The sequence below is a fragment of the Rhinolophus ferrumequinum genome, chromosome 24 (assembly GCF_004115265.2).
Source record: "Rhinolophus ferrumequinum isolate MPI-CBG mRhiFer1 chromosome 24, mRhiFer1_v1.p, whole genome shotgun sequence".
Taxonomy (NCBI): domain Eukaryota; kingdom Metazoa; phylum Chordata; class Mammalia; order Chiroptera; family Rhinolophidae; genus Rhinolophus; species Rhinolophus ferrumequinum.
In genome coordinates, this window is record NC_046307.1 from 24,140,490 (window position 1) to 24,159,167 (window position 18,678).

At 39.6% G+C, this 18,678-nt stretch overlaps 1 long non-coding RNA gene across 2 annotated transcripts in view; it reads left to right on the top strand.

The window, feature by feature from the left end:
- LOC117016819 (uncharacterized) overlaps window positions 1–17,749 on the top strand; it is a 37,894-nt gene extending 20,145 nt beyond the window's left edge. Inside the window, exons 4-5 of one of the 2 annotated variants that reach the window (XR_004421973.1) lie at window positions 1,642–1,754; window positions 17,114–17,749. This is a non-coding gene — a long non-coding RNA (uncharacterized LOC117016819). The remainder of the gene's footprint in view (window positions 1–1,641; window positions 1,755–17,113) is intronic. The other variant, XR_004421972.1, reaches the window with a different exon arrangement.
- The last annotated feature ends 929 nt before the right edge of the window (window positions 17,750–18,678 follow it).

The window sequence follows — 18,678 nt, forward strand, 5'->3', positions numbered from 1 at the left end:
AATTTTTTTTTTCCATTTCTTAAAACTTTAACAGGCAGATTTCTACAAGTTATCAGAAGGCAACAGAACCATCTCTTGAACTATAGAAGCTTCTAGTTTATGTGCATGCACACTGTTAAGTAAAGAGTTCTGGAAGTGAATACTCGATATGAACAGAGGGTTAAGAGCCTGTGTTTTAGCTTTGTTATGAAATTAGAAAGCCTACTTGTCAAAATTCTACAAATACTGTTCTGCTGCAGGCAGCTGGAGAGGTAGGTAGGACAAATGAGTTGTTTTTGTTGTTATTTTGCTTGTTAAGATGGAAAGAAGTCATATTTATGATCTGATGGAAAGATCCAGTAGCGAGAGAGAGGAAAATAAAAGCTGGATGATGTATTTGAGAATGCATCAAATTGCAGGAGTCGTGTCCTTGAAATGCTGAGAGGAAAGGGTATTGAGTGTACCGCATAGGGACTGACTACAGGAGAAGTGAGTGTGCAAGGGAAGGCTTACATTGCCTCACTCCGGAGTCACGTGGCAGTGGCCTGAGTTTGCCTGCTGTCTCTGCCATTCAGTGAGTATGTCTCCATTGGGTTTCAGGAAGGTTAAATGATTGCATATATATAAAGTACACAGAACAGTGCCTCGCGCATATAAAAAGCTCAAAAATTAGTAGTTGCTATTATTCTTCCACCATTTGCTAAAAAGTCACCCTTTCCAAGATCATCATGGGATTTATTATCAGATGGAGCCTTTTCCAGGCTGGCAGGATCTGCCTCTGCTTCTTCTGAGCTCTAGGAGGAGAATAAGGATAATCCCAGTCAAAGGGAGAAGCCAGATGTGGCAAGAGGCTGATGTGTGGAGCCTAATATTCCTACTACTTCTTTATTAGGCTCTAGAAACATGTGTTGAAGAGTCAGTGGATGTTTCACTTCTTTTTATATATGTTATTTCGTTTTCAACAACCCTGTTGAGATAAATAATATTTTCCTCCTTTTATAGATAAGGGATCTGAAAGTCATAGAGATTAAGTCCCTTCACCAAGGTGTGACATAGGTGGTGAGTAGTGCAGCTGGGTTGAGAACCCATGCAGTTGGACTTGACTGCCTCTCAAATTACTCTGTAAGGAAGTACTTACAATGTGCGTTATGCTTTCTTGGTGCAAGACATTCTTATCAGAATGTTCCTATACATAGGTAAGGATACAGAGGAAAATATTAAATTAACCAAGCTATGCCTTTAACAAAGAAGGGGGCACAATCATTAGTCATTACCAAGTGAAACAGAAGCTGAACAAGGCTGCTAGGAAGAAAGTAAAATAGAGTGAGTCATGAAACTTTCCCCTAAAGGATTCTATGCCACAGAGAAGAATTGTAGAAGAATTACTGGGCTGTAACTTGTATGCCGAACTGGGGTCTCTTCCAGAAAGGCCTGAGGAGTAATGAGTCAATCACTTGGTGACATTTAATCAACAGCCAGGAATCTAACCAGTGGCTGACCCATTGTAACATTGGGGTACAGGCCTGGTTTCTTGCCTGGACTGTCCAACCTTAATTAGCAATTATCAGCTGGGTAACCCTTTGCCCCTAGGAAATTTCAACAAGGAATTTCAACTATTTCTAAGTGGAAATTTCACCTTTTTCTTCCATCACTTGTTATTAGGCAGGATGTTTATTCAGTTTTCAATGTCTCATTGGGCCTGTTTGATGAAAAGATCTGGCATTAGAGCAACAATTACTTTAATGAGAAGAGATAATGAAGCTCTCCTAAAGCAGGTATAAGATCTAAAATTTCCTTCACTTTCATCTCCTTCATAACTTTCTCCCTTTCCATCACTATGAAATGTGGCCTTATTTATTAATTTTAGTTCTTTCTGGACTAACTATAAAAAGAAACCCAACCCAGAGTGAAGAAGAATTTTTGCTTCAACTCGAATCGGAGAGTTTTCACTTTAAATTGTTTTCTCAGGATAAAGATAAACCTCTACTCTGAATCTATCAATATCTTCTTTTGACCCTCGTTTTGGAAGGTCGAGATTCAAATTGTTGCTTTGCCCCTTTGTATCCATGGGCAGGTGATTTAATCCATTTGAGTCTATGTCAGAGGGGTTGGTCAGGAGAGTCCCTCCTGTGGAAATGTCCCTGAGGTAGGAGCGAAAGGATCCCATTTCACCATAATCAGGAATGAGAACATTCCTAGAAAAAGACACAGCAAAGGAAAAAGCGTCGAGCCAGTGTGGCTGAACGAATGAGCCACAGGAAGAGTGGCACGTGTTAGGTCAGGAATGGGCAGGGACAGACTGCACAAGGCCTTGGGGACAGGGTGAGGTGCAGGAGGATTTTATTCTGCATACCAGGGCAGTGAGTGACAGGGTTTTAAGCATGGCAGTGACATGATCTAATTTACCTTACAAAACAATTGTTTGCGTTTCTGTGTGGAAGATTTATTAGGAGTAAATGCAGGTAGAGTGCTTAGCAGAATGTCTGGCTTGTCGTATTGGAGAAACGTTAGCTGTTAACATCATTATCATTACTGTTGTTCTCAGTGAGGACCATACTTCCCAGGAGGAGATGTCAGAATATTCCATGGGGAGGGGGCTGGGCCTCAAACCACTAATTCCTTGACACCCCTCCCCCCCCCCCCCCGAAGCATCTAGTCAAGTTCTGTAGGAAGATAGGCTTTTACCACCCCCTCAGCTTGTGGAATATCATCAACGACCGTGATATGTGTTGTCCATCTTACGTGTGTCTGGGTGGAAAGAATGGAGAGGACTTTCACATTTATATCTAATCAAATCCTTCAGCAGAATTATACTGCCACTGGGATCATATCACATTCAAGTTTGGTGAGCACATCATTAGAGAACCCATTTCTGTACCAAATGGAGAAACATAATATTTGCAGATAAGGCACTTTTCAAGGAACTCATTATAACCTCAATTTTAAAAGCTGCACAACTGAAAGCAAGTTCAAGTTTCTAACTGGCTTATTTACCACTGTTAATAATACCAAAACGTGGCCTTGGATGACACTGAATGCATGGGAAAGCAGCTTGAAAATCTTGTTCATTTGACCTTCACAACACTCCGATGACTTAGGAAAAGTGAGATTGATGACTTCCGGTGTGTGGGGGAAATGCAGCAGCCTGAGGATTGGGTGACACGCCCAGGCCCACAGACAGCTCCTAAGTGGGATCCATCTTTGCGAGTCATAGTCTGCTGTTTTCATTATCCGCAATGGCTGCTGCCACCTCTTGCCCTGTGTTCACTACATGGCATCATGGAGGGCAATAGCATTCTAAAGTACTGTACAGAACTGGGATTTCTAAAATGCCATTCTGGGAAACATGCCAGTATTAATTCAATAGTATTCCAAGAGGGGGAAAATGCTGAATTTGTGTTCTCAACACACAGACACAAAATGTGTCTTAAGTGATACAAAATGTAAGTCTTTGTAATGTAGGCGAAGCCTAGGTTTTACTTAGAAGCCAAATTTGTTTGGAATTGATTCTCTCTGGCACATGCAAAAACCCACTAAGGTTTTGGAGAATGAGCTGGCCAGATTTGTTTTGTTTGTTTTTAACCTGTGATGTTCACCAATCTTTTTAATAAAGAGCCCCAAATAAGAGAACTGATAGCTTGAGGAAATTCCAGAAATAGACCACACCAAGACTCCCTCTTCTAAAATGGGTCACAGTTTCCTATTTGTTTGTTTTTGTTTGTTTTATTTTGTGAAGTATTTATGAAATGATACTTAGAGTCAGGCCACACATTCTAAGCCAACCATTTGAATCATTTTTACAAAGTGAATATGCCCATGTAATTACCACCCAGATCAAGGAATGGGGCATTAACAATACCCCAGAAACTTTCCTTTGTCACTCTCAGTCATCTCCCCTTTCTCCAGGAAACTATTCTGACGCTTGCACTTTAAATTCATTTTGCCTATTTGGAACTGATGGATATGATTTGGTATCACATTTGGTGGGGCTTTATTTTTCCGAACTACCTTAAGGTACAATTTATATAAAATAAAATCTAACCATTATAAGTATACATTTAATGTGTTTATAGTAACCTTACAGAGTTGTGTAACCATTACCGTATCTAGTTTCAGAGCACATCTATTAACCTAAAAACGGTCCTCTGCTTGCTTAATCCCTACTCCTATTTCCATTCCCACTCCCAGACAACCACTAATCTGTGTTTTGTCTCGATGGCTTTGCCTTCTCTGGGAATTTTAGAAAATGCAATTACACAATATATGCCGTCTTGTGTCTGGCTTCTCTCAATTAGCACAATGGTTTTGAGGTTCATCCATATTTAGCATGAATCCGTATTTTGTTTCTTTTTATGGATGAATAGTATGTCATTGTGTGGTTTTTGTTTATCCATTCATCAGTTGATGCACATTTGGGTTGTTTCACGTTTTGGCTACTATGAATACTGCTACCAGAATACTCCTGTACAAGTCTTTGTGGAAACAGATGTCTTCATTTATTTGGGAAAGACGTCTAGAAGTGGAATTGTGAGGTCATATGTTAAGTATTCGTACATCATTAACATTTTAGGAAACTTCCCATCTGTTTACAACAATGCCTGTACCATTTCACACACCCTCCAGCTATGCAAGACGGTTTTAGTCTTTCCACATCCTTGCCAACTTTTGGTATTGTCAAATTCTATGATTATAGCCCTACTAGTAAGGTCGTAGTATCTCATTGTGGTTCAATTTGCATTTCCCGAATGATTAATAATATTGAATATCTTTTCTGGTGCTTATTAACCATTTGTATATTTAATGAAATTTTTATGCTACACTTTTCCTACTTAAAGATCTAATCGTATTATTGAGTTATAAAAATTGTTCATATATTCTGGAAAGAAGTCATTTATTAGATATATAATTTGCAAATAGTGTGTGTCTGTTTTCCGACTCTGTGGCTTTTCTTTTTATTTACTTAATGGTATATTTTGAAAAGCAAGGTTTTAATTTTGAAAAAAAATCGAATTCACCTTTTTTTTTTCTTTATGGTTATGCTTTGGTGTCATATCTAAGAGATCTTTGCCCGAAATAAGGTCCCAAAGACCTTATGCTTTCTTTTAGAAGTTTTATATTTGTAGCTCTCACATTTAGGCATATGATGTGCTTAAGTTTTGTGTAAACTAAGGGCCTGTGTTTGTATGCACATCCAATCGTCCCAGCATCATTTGTTTAAACACTATCTTGTTCACTTTGAATTGTCTTGACACGAGCATAATGTAGGGTTTATTTCTTGACTTTTTTCTGTTCTTTTGATCTATGTTTATCCTTATGTCAATAGTACACTGTCTTGATTACTGTACCTTTATAGTAAGTTTAGAAATCAAGTAATCTTAGCCCTTCAATTTGTTGTTTGTTTTCACACTTGGTTTGCTTATTCTAAGTCCTTTGTCTTTCCATGTACCTATTAGGGTCAACTTGTCAATTTCCACTAAAAACAAAACAAAACAAAAGCCTCCTGGGATTTTGATAGGAACTGTATAAAACGTATAGATCAATTTGGGTAGAACTGCCATCTTAACAATATTCAGTCTTCCAACCCTTAAATGCGGTATGTTTCTTCATTTACTTAGACTTCTTTAGCTTTGTTGGCAACAAGTTTTCTATGTTTGGAAACCACATGAAAATATCTGATATTATGAGTTCTTTGCAGCATGTGCTGAAATTTCTAGCCAGTACAGTTAGACAGGAAAAATAAATAACAAGTATAAGGATTGGAAAAGAAGAAGTAAAACTATTTTTAAATAACATGCTTTTGTATGTATATTATAAAAAACTTCATGTATATAAATTGAAAAGTATTAAAAATAATATTCAGATAATGTATTAGAATGAAGTGAATCTAACAAAGTAGATGATATGAAATCAATTGCATTTTTATATACAAGCAACAATTAGAATATAAGGTTTTGAAACCATTTAATTTAGAATCCTAAAAATATTAGCTATTTAGGAATAAATCTAATGAAAGATGCACAAAACCCCTGCTCAGAAAGCTACAAAACATTACTGAGAGAAATTAAAGAACACTTACATGAGGAAAGGTAATAAATCCTCATGAATTAAATGACTAATATTTTACAGATATCATTTCTTTGTAAGTTTATTCCCAATAAATATTACAACAGGAACATTTTTGGTGGAAATTGACAATCTGATTTAGTAGAACGACATAGTCAAAGAGGTTTTACTGCCAGATATAAAGACTAAATATCTGGCAACAGAAATGTAAAAGAATGATATTTTGTGGGATAGATGAATGGACCAATGGAATAGCGTATAGAATCGTGAAACAAATGGATACGTAAATAGTCACCTGATTTATAAAACAGGTGCCACTGATATATAGTGGAGAAAAGATAGTCTTGTCAATAAATGGTGCCAGTGCACTTGCCTTAAAAAAATAAAAGGTCATCCCCTCACTTAAATCATAAACAAAAATCAAGTTTTGATTGTCCACAGATCTAACTATAAAAAAAATAAATAAACCAACCAAGTTTCTAGAAAATAATACATAGGAGAATAGCTTCATGACCTAGAGGTATGTAGGTGGCAAAGAATTCTTAAACAGGACCCAAACAGCACTAATAAGAAAAAAGAATGGTAAATTGGATTTACTATTTAGCTATAGATTTTTAAAAATTATCTTTCTATTTGTAGAAGAAGAAAATTGAAAATTGAAAACAGACTAGAAATAAGAAGGCAATAGTGTCTTTTTCATCACAACACATACTCATACTCCTCTCTCTCCGTCTATCCTTCACGATTGCCCAGAAAAAAACACCGTTTTCTACAACAACCATACTGGTCGTTGATTGTATGTAGTTTGGTGATATTTTATAAGCAAAGTCATATTCAAATTTAGAAAAAGAATTGGATTACAATTTCCTTGAAGTCATGGACTACGCATATGTCAGATTTATTCAGGTCATCAGTTTGCTATGACCAGCAATACGATTCATAACAGACTTACTCTGCAGGACTCCAAACAGGAACACGGCTAAGTGGGAAAGGTCTTGTGAGCAGCAACGTGCATAGCACTGGACTCGATACTGGCCAGGAATCTAATTCAGAGTAGCACCCAAACCACAGAGTGCCATTCTCAGCCATAAATTGGAACAGGTCCGGTAACGTGGGAGAAGAGGCAGCAGGAGGCCGTACACGACTAGCAAAGTATCACTTTTTCTCAGAATAGAAGAAAAAGAGCACCAAACAGCCTAGAATTAGAGAAAGGCAGTTATGGCAGAGAAAATGGCACTTCGTTGTGGCATAAAGAATGAGGAAATGCTCAAAGAGAGAGAGGTCCTGCATTGTGAGAGGAAAACATAGTGTAGGTGAAGATCTGAAAGGGAGTAGGAAGTGGTAGTAGGAGAGATTAAAAGAGTAAATTGAGATGCTGGATTAGGAAGGGTTTTGTATAAACCTACTAATTCTTCTGGATTTCATTCTGTAGGCAAAGATTTTGAGCAGGGGGTTAATACTTCTAAATCTCAGAATCTGATAACTCTGAAAACACAAAGATACAATAAATGGATGCTAGAATGTTTTGGAGATTTTCTTTAATTGGCAAGAAGTGCATGATCATTGTAAAAAATCAAACAGAACATTGATGTGTTAAGAAAAGTGAATGACACCCACCTCCCCCCACAGCTGTACCTCTTAGATAACCAATGTTAACAGGTATTTGTCATTTTATACTTTTTATCTATAATCAAAATATGCATGCGCATATGGTTTGTCTTATCAAAATTGGATTATACACCTTGCCCCAAAACTTCCTTTTTAAACTCAAAAAACAGTAATTAAAAATACTGATAACAGTACCTGGCACTATTCTAAGGATTCTATTTGCATTATCGCATTTAGTCCTCACTGCAATCACGTGGCTAGTACTATTATTTTCTCCATTTAAAGATAAGGAAACAGACTCAGAGAGGTTAAATAACTTTCCTAAGGTCAGGTCACCCAGCTGGTAAATGATGGAACCTGGCTCCGAACCTGTGCACTTTTGATTCACGGCCCATGCTCTGAACTGCTATGCGAGGGTGAGTGATTCAGTTAGCCAGATGGGAGAGGCTGCAAGTGATTTTGTAAGATGGAGTTATAAGAGAAGAAAGACATCGAGAAAAGTTTAAAGGTAAAAGTCTCTAAGGCCCAGTAATTCATTGGACATATTGGGCTGAAGGAGAGGGTTGAAGTTGAACTTTCAGATTTCTAGCCTGAAGGTCTGGGCAAAGGGGTGATGCCAAGAGAGGAAATACAAGTACGTGAATTGGGACCAGTTTGTGGGGCATGTTTGGGAGTTTTATTTGGGGCTGTAAGAAAGGACCATTGTCTCCATTTCCTTCCATTCCTGCTGGCTTTTAAAATAGGAACTTAAGGATGTGTGTGTTAGGGAGAAAGTTCCTATCCTTCTTTCCCTTCGTGTTCTCTCCCTTCAAAAAAAAATCATCTCATCTCTTGTTGAGATAGGAGAAAGAAACTTGGAAAATGCTTAGCTCACTTCCTTTCTTGATTTGTTTTGTTAAAATTGTGCACACATGGACACACACACACACACACACACACACACAATTGCCTGTTTTGTTTTTTTTTAATTTTGAGAATTTTTCTCTTTAACTTTAAAAAAAATTAAGTGTATCGTTCCAGGACCCATCAGCTCCAAGGCAAGTAGTTGTCTCAATCTAGTTGTGGAGGGTGCAGCTCACAGTGGCCCATATGGGGACTGAACTGGCAACCTTTTTGTTAAGAGCACCGCGCTCTAACCAACTGAGCTAACCGGCCACCTGGTTCTTAATGAGATACTTCTGTGGCAGCCTCAGTACACGAGAGCTGTTGAAGCAGCCTGCAACCTTTCTGCCACTTGGCATGAGACTGGGTAGTGAAATATAATTTGGGATGTATGAGGGGGTTACAGATCCCATTCTGGAATCAGCCCCAGGGCCTCTTGTCCTATCCGACTTTATCAGGAATATGCTAAATGTTTTGGCCTCATCATCCTCCTGTGTTTTTTTTCTCCACTGGTTCTGAACTCAAAGGGGAGCCAGGGTGGAATCAGTTATCGCACTCAAAACCAAATAATGGCCTCCTGAATTTGATGCCGTCATAGGACATTCACATGGAGGAGATGTTCAAATAACAACCTTCCAACATAAGTGTCAGGTGTTGGCCCATGAGGAGAGATGATGGAGGATCTAGCATTTCCAGTTAAGTTGCTTTGAATATAATCTCTGAGCTATTAGGAGACAGGGAAGCTCTTAAGCCAACATATATATGTTGTTGATTTATTATTATGTTAAATTGACATCTACTGAAACTTGTAGGTAATATACCAATGGTTGGTTTTTCTTCTTTCTCCTGTACCACAGGCCTTTCTGAGGGCTCATACAAACATATCTCACTGTGGCATTTAGAGAAGTGGGAAAAGAGGGTAGTGGTGCAGGTGCCCGAAAATAAATTGTTATAATACTGCAGCTGTATTAAACTGTCATAAGCAGTATTCCCATCAGGCCCGTGGATAAAATACGGGCTTTAAACAGTGCCTCATGAATAAGTGCAGGACTTTAAATTACGTCTGGGTTGAGCCACTTGGTACAGAGCCAAGACAGATGCCTGGGCCTTACCCAGGCCAGCTGAAGCCCTTTAGAATGTTGACAGAGAGCTGTATGAAAACACGGATTCGCTGGAGAGGCAGAGTCTTGGTGAAGCTTGACCTGTGTTGATGCCCTTGTTGCCTCTGAAAACAAGGTAGAATCCTCAAGCCTTCTCTGTAGTGCATGGAGACGATGGTAAAGGGCTGAGCGAGAGGTCAGAAACATCAGCTCGCGGCCTTCACCGAGAATGGGGGGTAAAATTACATGATTTCTGTGGGCCCTTGTAACTCTGATATGCTTGGGTTCAATGAAAGGGGTTTTTTTCATCAAATGAGTAGGGCTTTTGGTTATATTTGGGACTTTCTTTTCTGTAAGTCTCAGTCTTTTATTTATCCCCATAAAACGTTATGATAAAAATTTCAAACATGATGTAAGTATTGTTAGCTTTGTTTAATGCGGTAACAGTGTTGTGCTTGCTTAGGAGAATATCTTTTTACTTATGTTAGGCAACTTACCGTAGGAGTGAAGAGTTAGGATGACTAGCAACTTTCAGTGTTCCGGGTTAAAAGGTTTCTTTTATTGTTAATGTACAATATAACGTAAGGTATATACATACCATCTCTGTTAATACTTTACAGCTTGCAAAGTAAAACACTTTCACATCCATTATCTCTTGACCCTTGGCTTTCTATTGTTCTTAGGATTACATCTGAACGTCTAAGGTCCTACAGGGTCTGTTCCATACGTCAGTTTCCTCTTGGGCCACCCTCTCCCTTTGATTAGGAAACTTCAGCAACATATCATGCTCTCTACCGCTCAGGGTCTTTGCAAATCAGGTTCCTTTTAAGTCTGCATCACTCTTTTCCAACACGTACTTGTAGTACCGCTCGGTTTTTGCTTGGTTATGCCACAGTTACAAACAACCCTCAGATCACAACAGCATGCAATAATAATGGTGAGTTTCTCAATCTTGTTTTGACTCGCGTAACAGCCTTCTAAGGACGGTGGGAAATGTACGGCCTAGGCTGGGCTTTCTCCCTTCTCTATAAAACTGGCTAATGGCACCCGTCCTTCCCACCCCAGACAGGCCCACTGTGCTAGACGATAATCCAAAGCCCTTAAGCACCGCCTGTGTGACGGGACCCCAGCCCAGAGCTCGGGCCTCACCGTGAAGTCCTTCCTCTATTCCTCAGTTTGTTCCCAGACAGTTGTCTCCTTCTGGCTCTTTGGAGGCACCTACTCTTCCAGGGTCATGTGATATTCTCTGTTTCTAGAAGGCTTTCACCCCCTTACCCCCATGCCCACCGCGCTTCACAGCTAACTAGCTTCTACTCTCCAGGCCCCAGCTAAAACATCCACTCTCAGACGATCCTTTTGAGTCTTCCAGTTTAAAAGAGCTTCACTGCTCATGGGAACTAGTTTTCTTTCATAGAAAGCAGCAGTAAGTATTATGGTTAACAATGCAGATTTACATTTCCGCTCTGATACTTCCCTACTAGGTGACCTAGCAGAAGTTACCTACACTTATTTTTCTCATCTTTAAAATGGGTATAATAATGGTGCCTACCTCATAAGGCTGTTAAAATGATGATGATAATTAACATAAAGAGCGAGCATAATGCGTGACCCACACTAAGAACTTAACTATTATATTTCTAATAATTTATCATAGATTTCTGTATATATATATATATATATCTTGAATATATATATATATATATCTTGAATATATATATATATATATATATATATATATATATATATATCTTGAACACTTGCCTTTTCCAGTTGAAAGAAATCATAAAGATCTTAGCTGATCACTCCCCCAACTCGGAACTCCTTTCTTTAACATTCATGACTGTCACCTAGACCTTGCTTGAACAATTCCTTGGAAGAGTTCACTACATTACAAAGAAATCTTCAGTTTCTGTAGATTTATGTTCTTTTAAATTTCACCCCTTAACTCTTGCTTCTAGAGCAGAACAAAACAATTGCCTTTCCCAAATGACAACTGCAGCTTACCTGGCAGTGCAAAGAATGCCATTTCTAGTACCTATACCCCAGGTCCCTATATCGTCCCTCTCCAGTCAGCTTTCACACCTGCAGTGATCTTGGATGCCCCCTTTTCCATGCCACACGAGTCTGTCAGTCTGTTTTATGGAGCTCAGTGAGGAACATATGGAAGTGTTGAAGTATGAGTCAGAGCTAATGTAAGTGAGAGGCTGACGGTGAGGAAGTGCTCTGCAAACATGCAGGGTTGGGTCTTACAGACAAAGCTGGTTACATGCTTGCAAGGCAAGCACATTGACCAGAAGACATGCTCTCATCTAACGAGACTTCTTTTCTGGATTCCTCCTCCTCTGTACCCTCTCGTCTCTCCAGGACATTTATAGAATTGAGCTCGTCAGTCGGTACTCAGTACCTGTGATGTGCAAGGCTTTCTTCTGAATATAGGGGGAATAGGCACTCTGTACTCCTGGAGACCAGAGTCGTGGAAATTTCCAGTCTAGATAGCAGGGAACTGACATGGGAACTCATAATGGACTTTTGGGCTTTTACACAAAATTACTGAGTTTGTGTCAAGACTTCAGCACTCAGCCAAATACCTACTATATGCCAGTCATTGTAGGTGCTGCAAAGAAATAAGAAACACGAAGGCAAGGAAATAGAACAATCTCAATTTGATAGAGAGAGTGAAGCAAAGGGTAAAAATGTGAAATCTTGAGGGCTATCCTTTAGATGTTGTTAATGCTTATACTACAGTGAGGGTTGGCCCATGGGCTTGTGGAAGGGAAATGCCTTCAGCGTCAGAGCGGTAGACGAGGGAATCCCAGAACTGATAGGGACGTTTGCCCAAGTCCCTGTCCATTTCCAGCCTTCAGGAGGAGAGCTATGTCTTAATCTGCTCATTCTGGAACTGGGGAGTGCATAGCGTCTTAGTAAGGCTCTCTGGGGACAGACTTTAGACCTTCTGTGGCTGACTCAGTTACATCCATTCTTCTTCCTTTCTACCTTCACTCTTTCTTGCTCTACTTAATCCCATTTCCTCCTATTTTGTCTGACAACCATCTAGACAATCTAATCAGCACACTGCTCCCCAAATGAGTCTCCCATTTCTACTGCACAACTGCCAGGGCAGTGTAGAGGCAGCAACATTACATTTTCGACCAAGCTTGAAAGGCTGCTCCAGTGGCAAATGGTTCTGACTTAGCTCAGGAAGCTACTTGCCTCTTTTGTTAATATTGGTACAAAAACGTTGCCAGAAAGAAAGGCCTTAATAAAACCGCCAACTGCTCCGAAGCCTCAGAGCCCTTACTGAAACCGCCATCCTTTTCCCCAGAGGGAGGGGAGAATTGTTGGTTTTCTCTCTCAATTATTTTTCCACTCTATTAAATTGTCACAACCCCTGTGTCTTTGTGAGAGGCGGGTGCCATGAGACAGGGAACAGCGGTGCCAGAGGAGATGCTTTTGAGTCTGTTTCACCACCACCAGAGTAAAGATGATGATGATGGAAGAGCTCAAAAGCGGGGCCAGTCGATGTCCTGGAGAGATTTATGAGACGCACATCAAGCAGAACGAGGAGTTTGTGCCACCGGGTTAGGTAAAATATGCAATTTTAATCCCCTAAGCAGTTTATCTTTTCACGTAGCTTAGTTTCCTGGGATAATTACCTTTCTGAGCAGTCCATGTCATGTCTGAGGCAAAGCGTGTGCAAAATACACAAATCTGAGTGTGCCACTGGAAACTATGGCAGAGGGAGGCCTGGTATTTCAAATTTTAGAAAAGCATGCTGTAGCCAGTTAATCCGGGAAGTCTGCTTAAAGTTTCTCTTTTGTTGTTAGCAAATTGTTAGGCTGTGTTTTGCCTTATATCAATAATGCTAATGGAGCCCTGTGCTGAGTAGTTTTCAAGCACCACAGAGGTTTAGAGAGGTTAAATAACTTACTCAAAGATATCCAGTGAGCGCATATCTGGGCTGAGAGTTAGTGCCAGAAGGTCCTCTCAGAGCCGGAGCTCCTTCCCTGAAATGAGCCTTCTGTACTTCCACCGAAAACCAACACCTTCACCAGCACACCGGATCCCTTCCCCTCTTGCCTATTAAGACAAAGCTCCAGCAAATCTTCCCCACTCTCTCCTGAATCATTGGTCTCCCTTTCCCTATTGGATCTTTCCCATCAGCATGGACAATGCAGAAGTTTCTCCCATTTTAAAGAACCTGTTGACTTAATTTTCCCTTCCAGTTATCCCCCCATTTCTCTGCTCTCCTTTATGACAAAACTACTTAGGAGACTTGTTTATACTTATTGTTTCCAATGCTCTCCTCAACCCCTTTTCCTTAGGCTTTTGTCCCATCACTCGGGACACTGTTCCTCTAATGGTCACCTGTACCTTGTAGCTTGTAGCATATGACACTGATTACTCCCTTTTGCAACATTTTCTACATTGGGCTGCCAAAAATACACACTCTCCTGGTTTTCTTCCTTATTCACTGTCCATTTCTTCACATTATCCTTTGCTGGTTTCTCTTCATCTCCCTGAAATTTTTATGAAGTAATACACAGAACTATTCCTAGGATAACTTCTCTTTTCTGTCTATACTCACTCCTGTCTGCAGATGACTCTAGAATTTGTACCTACAACATGAATCCTTCCATATATATATATATATATATATATATATATATATATATATATATATATATATATCTCCTTATTTGAATGTCTAATAGCCATCTCAAACTTACCTAGTGACACCTCCCAATTCTTTGCCAAACCTGATCCATCTATCATTATCCACATCTTAGCTCATGGCACATCCATCCTTTCATTTGCTCAAGCCAAAACCATGAAGTCATCTTTGACTCCTCTATTAGTCTTATATTCCACATCTACTCTTTCAATTAATTCTATTGGCTCCATCTTCAGCATATATCTATACTCTTATTAGTACTCACCACCAGCACTGATACACCTGCTAGCCATATCAGTCTCAGATTTTACCTAAAATACTGTAGTTGCCTCCTAGATGCCTCCCTGCTTTCACCCTTAGCCACCTCCATCCTCGTTTCGACACATCAGCCATATAAATACTTTAAATTTGTCAGTCAGATCATGTAACATTTCCCCTGCAAATCTCTGGTCTTATCTCTGAATTACTCTGATTGAGACATAATAGTGTCCTTGCTGGGCCTCCTTTGGTTAAAATGCTCTTTCTCCAGATAACTGTATGGTGTGCTCCCATTTCTTCTTTCAGGTCTTGGCTTAAATGGCACCTTCACTAAGTACTTTAAAATGACCTCCCCTACATACATACACGTTATCTAGTCCCCTTCCCTGCATTATTTTCTCCATATCCTTTATTACCCTTTAATACATAATTGACATGCATTTTCTGTTGTGTCTGTTCCCCTCAACTAGGTAGTATAGGATGCAAACTCCTTGAAAACTGGTTTGTCTATTTCCTTTACTGCTACATCCCAGAGCTTAGAACAGTGCTGGAAACATTGCTAAGTGACTGTTTGTTGAATGGATGGATGGACAAGTCTTAGTTCTTACCCAGAGAGCAGTAGAAATGCCATCCCAGTTCTAGATTCATCTTCCAAGTGGGTTGGTGGTGTGCTGCCTGGTTCAGTATTAGGAACTGTAGCTGTAACCCCACTGGTTATAGTGTTTCTGTTTCCTTGGGAGATGCAGTAGAGTGTAGGGGTTGTCTGTGCAGTCCTGAAGCCAGAAGACTAGGTTATGGATTCTACCTTGTGTCTTATTTGTTTTCCTCATCTGCACAATGACATTAATAATATTACTACCTGAGAGGGTGACTCAGTAAGTTAATATACACAAAGGGCTTAGATCAGCACCGAACAAGTGGTAGTAATAACAGCAATGGTTTAGAGGATAAAGATAAGAGTCACACTTACGTTCATCAAGAGACATCGAAGATGTTGGTCAAAGGGTAGACATTTTCAGTTATTAGATGAATGAGTTCTGGGGATCTGATGTACACTGCAAAGTTACTGTGACAGTGGAGCTTCAATGTTCTCAACATCACAAAACAACGTGGTAATAGAGGTAAAGGATGTGTTAAGTAACCTTTTTGTGGTAAACATTCATAGATGTGTATCAAATCATCACATGACATATAACATTGTGTAACATGAAGATTTACAATTATATCTCAATAATGCTGGGGGAAAAGAGGTCAACAAGATACTAAGAAAGACTCTGATAACCCTTTCAGATAAAGCAACTTAAAATGTATGCTATAGTCAATGAAATACATCTTACTGACATTATCTGGAGACAACATCTATATCATAAAATGACCTGTGAGTGTACTATAGCAGCAACATTTATTGAGTACTCACACAGGACTAGGCACTGTTCTAAGCACTTTACGTGGATTACCTCACTTAATCCTCACAATAAACCTATGATGTATGTGTTGTTATTAGGCTCATTTTAAAAGATGTGGAAACTGAGGACAGAGAAGTTAACTTGCAGAACTATCATACAGTTATGAAGTGGTGAAACCAGAATACAAACCTGATCAATTTGCATAGCTACTGTAATAGAAGCAAAAAAAAAAAAAAAGGGATCTTTCATGGAATACTCCTGAGGTACAAAGACATGCATTCAATTGACTACCTAAAGACGTAGGTTACTCATAACAACCAGAGCATGTACCAAATGCAAATCTAGCCTGTAAAATTTTCAAGTCCAATAGCTCTCAGTGTGCGGTTATGACACTCATGTTTTCAAACAATCGTGAGATGGGCGCTTGAATAATTTTCCCTCATAATAAAGTACTGAAATTTCAAAATGATATAAACATTAGCATGGAGGTAAAGTTATCACAGAGATTATGCCACTGTTACTGTGTTATGCTTTCTAAATAGGAAAAGAAAGGAATGGAGTTACAGCTAGGATGTTGAGAATCACCCTTCATGCCACAACCACCTTAGGTGGGGAATGATTACCAGTGTGTAATTAATAACTGTGCCAATTAGAAGGTGTGATCATATCTTTATATCAATTTTTGAGGTTTCATCAAGACCTGGGGGTACCCATGGGAAACTGTCCCTTACTGGAACAACATGTGTTGTATGTGTTATAGCAGAAGGGGTTTGAGACCTCCTGGACCTGGTGGTGAGGCGTAAATAAGTGTAAGAAATTGCTTAGTTAAGGCTGCCCTCTGTACTTCAGGAGTTTGGGATGTAGTTGAAGAAATCTGGTCTTATATTCAGAGAACACACAAAAAGAAGTACTGATTGTAAAGACAGTTTAGAGAGAGGAGAGCTCGTGGCTGTGTGATGGTCACTAAAGATGTTGTCATCAGGACTTGTTGTCATCAAGACAAGGGAATAAAAATATATATGCAAAGGGAGGCCCAGGAGTCCTTGGTAACCCATTTCTCTCCAGACCCTAGTAATCCCAGCTCTGCCTACCCCTTCCTCATATCCTGCCACCATCCAACTGTGTCCTTTCGGCTTCTCCCACAGACTCACCGTACCTTCAATGTCTTCAAGAAATGTTGACTTCCCGTCAAGATGGCAGAATAGGTAAATGCTGTGTTCACCTCCTCCCACTACCACATCAAAATTGCAACTAAATTATAGAACAACCATCACTGAGAAACACTTGAAGACTCGCTTAACAGAAGTCCTACAACTAAAGATATAAAGAAGACACGACTGGTAGGTGAGGCAGAAGCAGACCGGGTAGTTACCACACCCACGATGTGGATTAAGAATCATGAGGGATATCTGAGCTGCAGAGGTCCCCACACGGGGCTCCTCAGCTCAGGGAACCAGTGCTGGAAAGAGGCATCTTCAAAGAAGCTGGCTGTAAAAACCAGCAAAGATTGCATCAGAGACGGAGGGCTGCTGGAGAGATAGACGTCCTCTTAAAGTTCCAGCACACAGGCTCACTGTCTCTGGGCTTTAGCACAGGGGCAGCAGCTCAAAAGATGCTAGGGACATCCTAAGTGTCCTCAAACACAAGTAGATAAGAGAGAAGCGGTACATATATACAATGGAATATTACTTAGCTATAACAAAAAGAAGAAAATCTTGCCACTTGCGACAATATGGATGGACCTAGAGGATGTTATGCTAAGGGAAATAAGTCAGAAAGACAAGTATATGATTTCACTTGTATATGGAATCTAAAAAAGAAAATAAATAAAACACACAGATACAGAGAACACATTGATGTTTGCCAGATGGGAGGGAGGCTGGGAGGATGGGTGAAAAGGTGAACGGATCAAGAAGTACAACTTGGCAGTTCTATACTCAATAATATTACAATAACAGTGTACAGTATCAGATGGGGACTTCATGGGGTGATAACGTCGTAAGTTATGCAAACATCTAGTAACTATGTTGTGTACCAGAAGGAATGTAATATTGTGATGTCAACTAATTTAATTAAATGTAATAAAAAACAAATTTTAAAGAAATGTTCATCACCTTCTTACTCTAGTAGAAACCTGGATGGCCCCTGAAGACACTGCTCCCTCGAAGCCTTCTCATTGGCTGGTTTCCTCTCCCCCACATCTCTCATGCAAGGGGCCTGAGGTTGGGAAAGTATCCTTGCTCTCCACTGTTACTTCCAGATCTCCTACTGAATCTTACATATTATTGTGCTCAAATACATTTTACCCCCTCCTTAATTCATTTGTTAGATGACTCCGTGCTGCTACCCGTACACATCTTAAAAATTTTTTGGTTCACTTTCCTTTTAACCTTTCTCCTGGATTACTTTTTAGTGAAATAAAAATTCACCAGAGGGGATTTTTCACCTACCCGTGGCCTTTTAATTTCCAAATTGTTCCTTCTCATTCCCTAGACTTTATGAGTAGCAATAACTACAACTTCTCCATAATCTCATTTTCAAACATTTCATTTGCAAACCACCATCTCCGCTATAACTCTAGCTCATTTCATTTTGTAAACTGACGTCATCATTCTGTTGATCCCACAGTGATCTAAAGTCCCTGCTCTCTTAGTAAAGGAGAGTCCATTTTATATTATCATGCACACACCTTCACTGGTACCATAGAAGA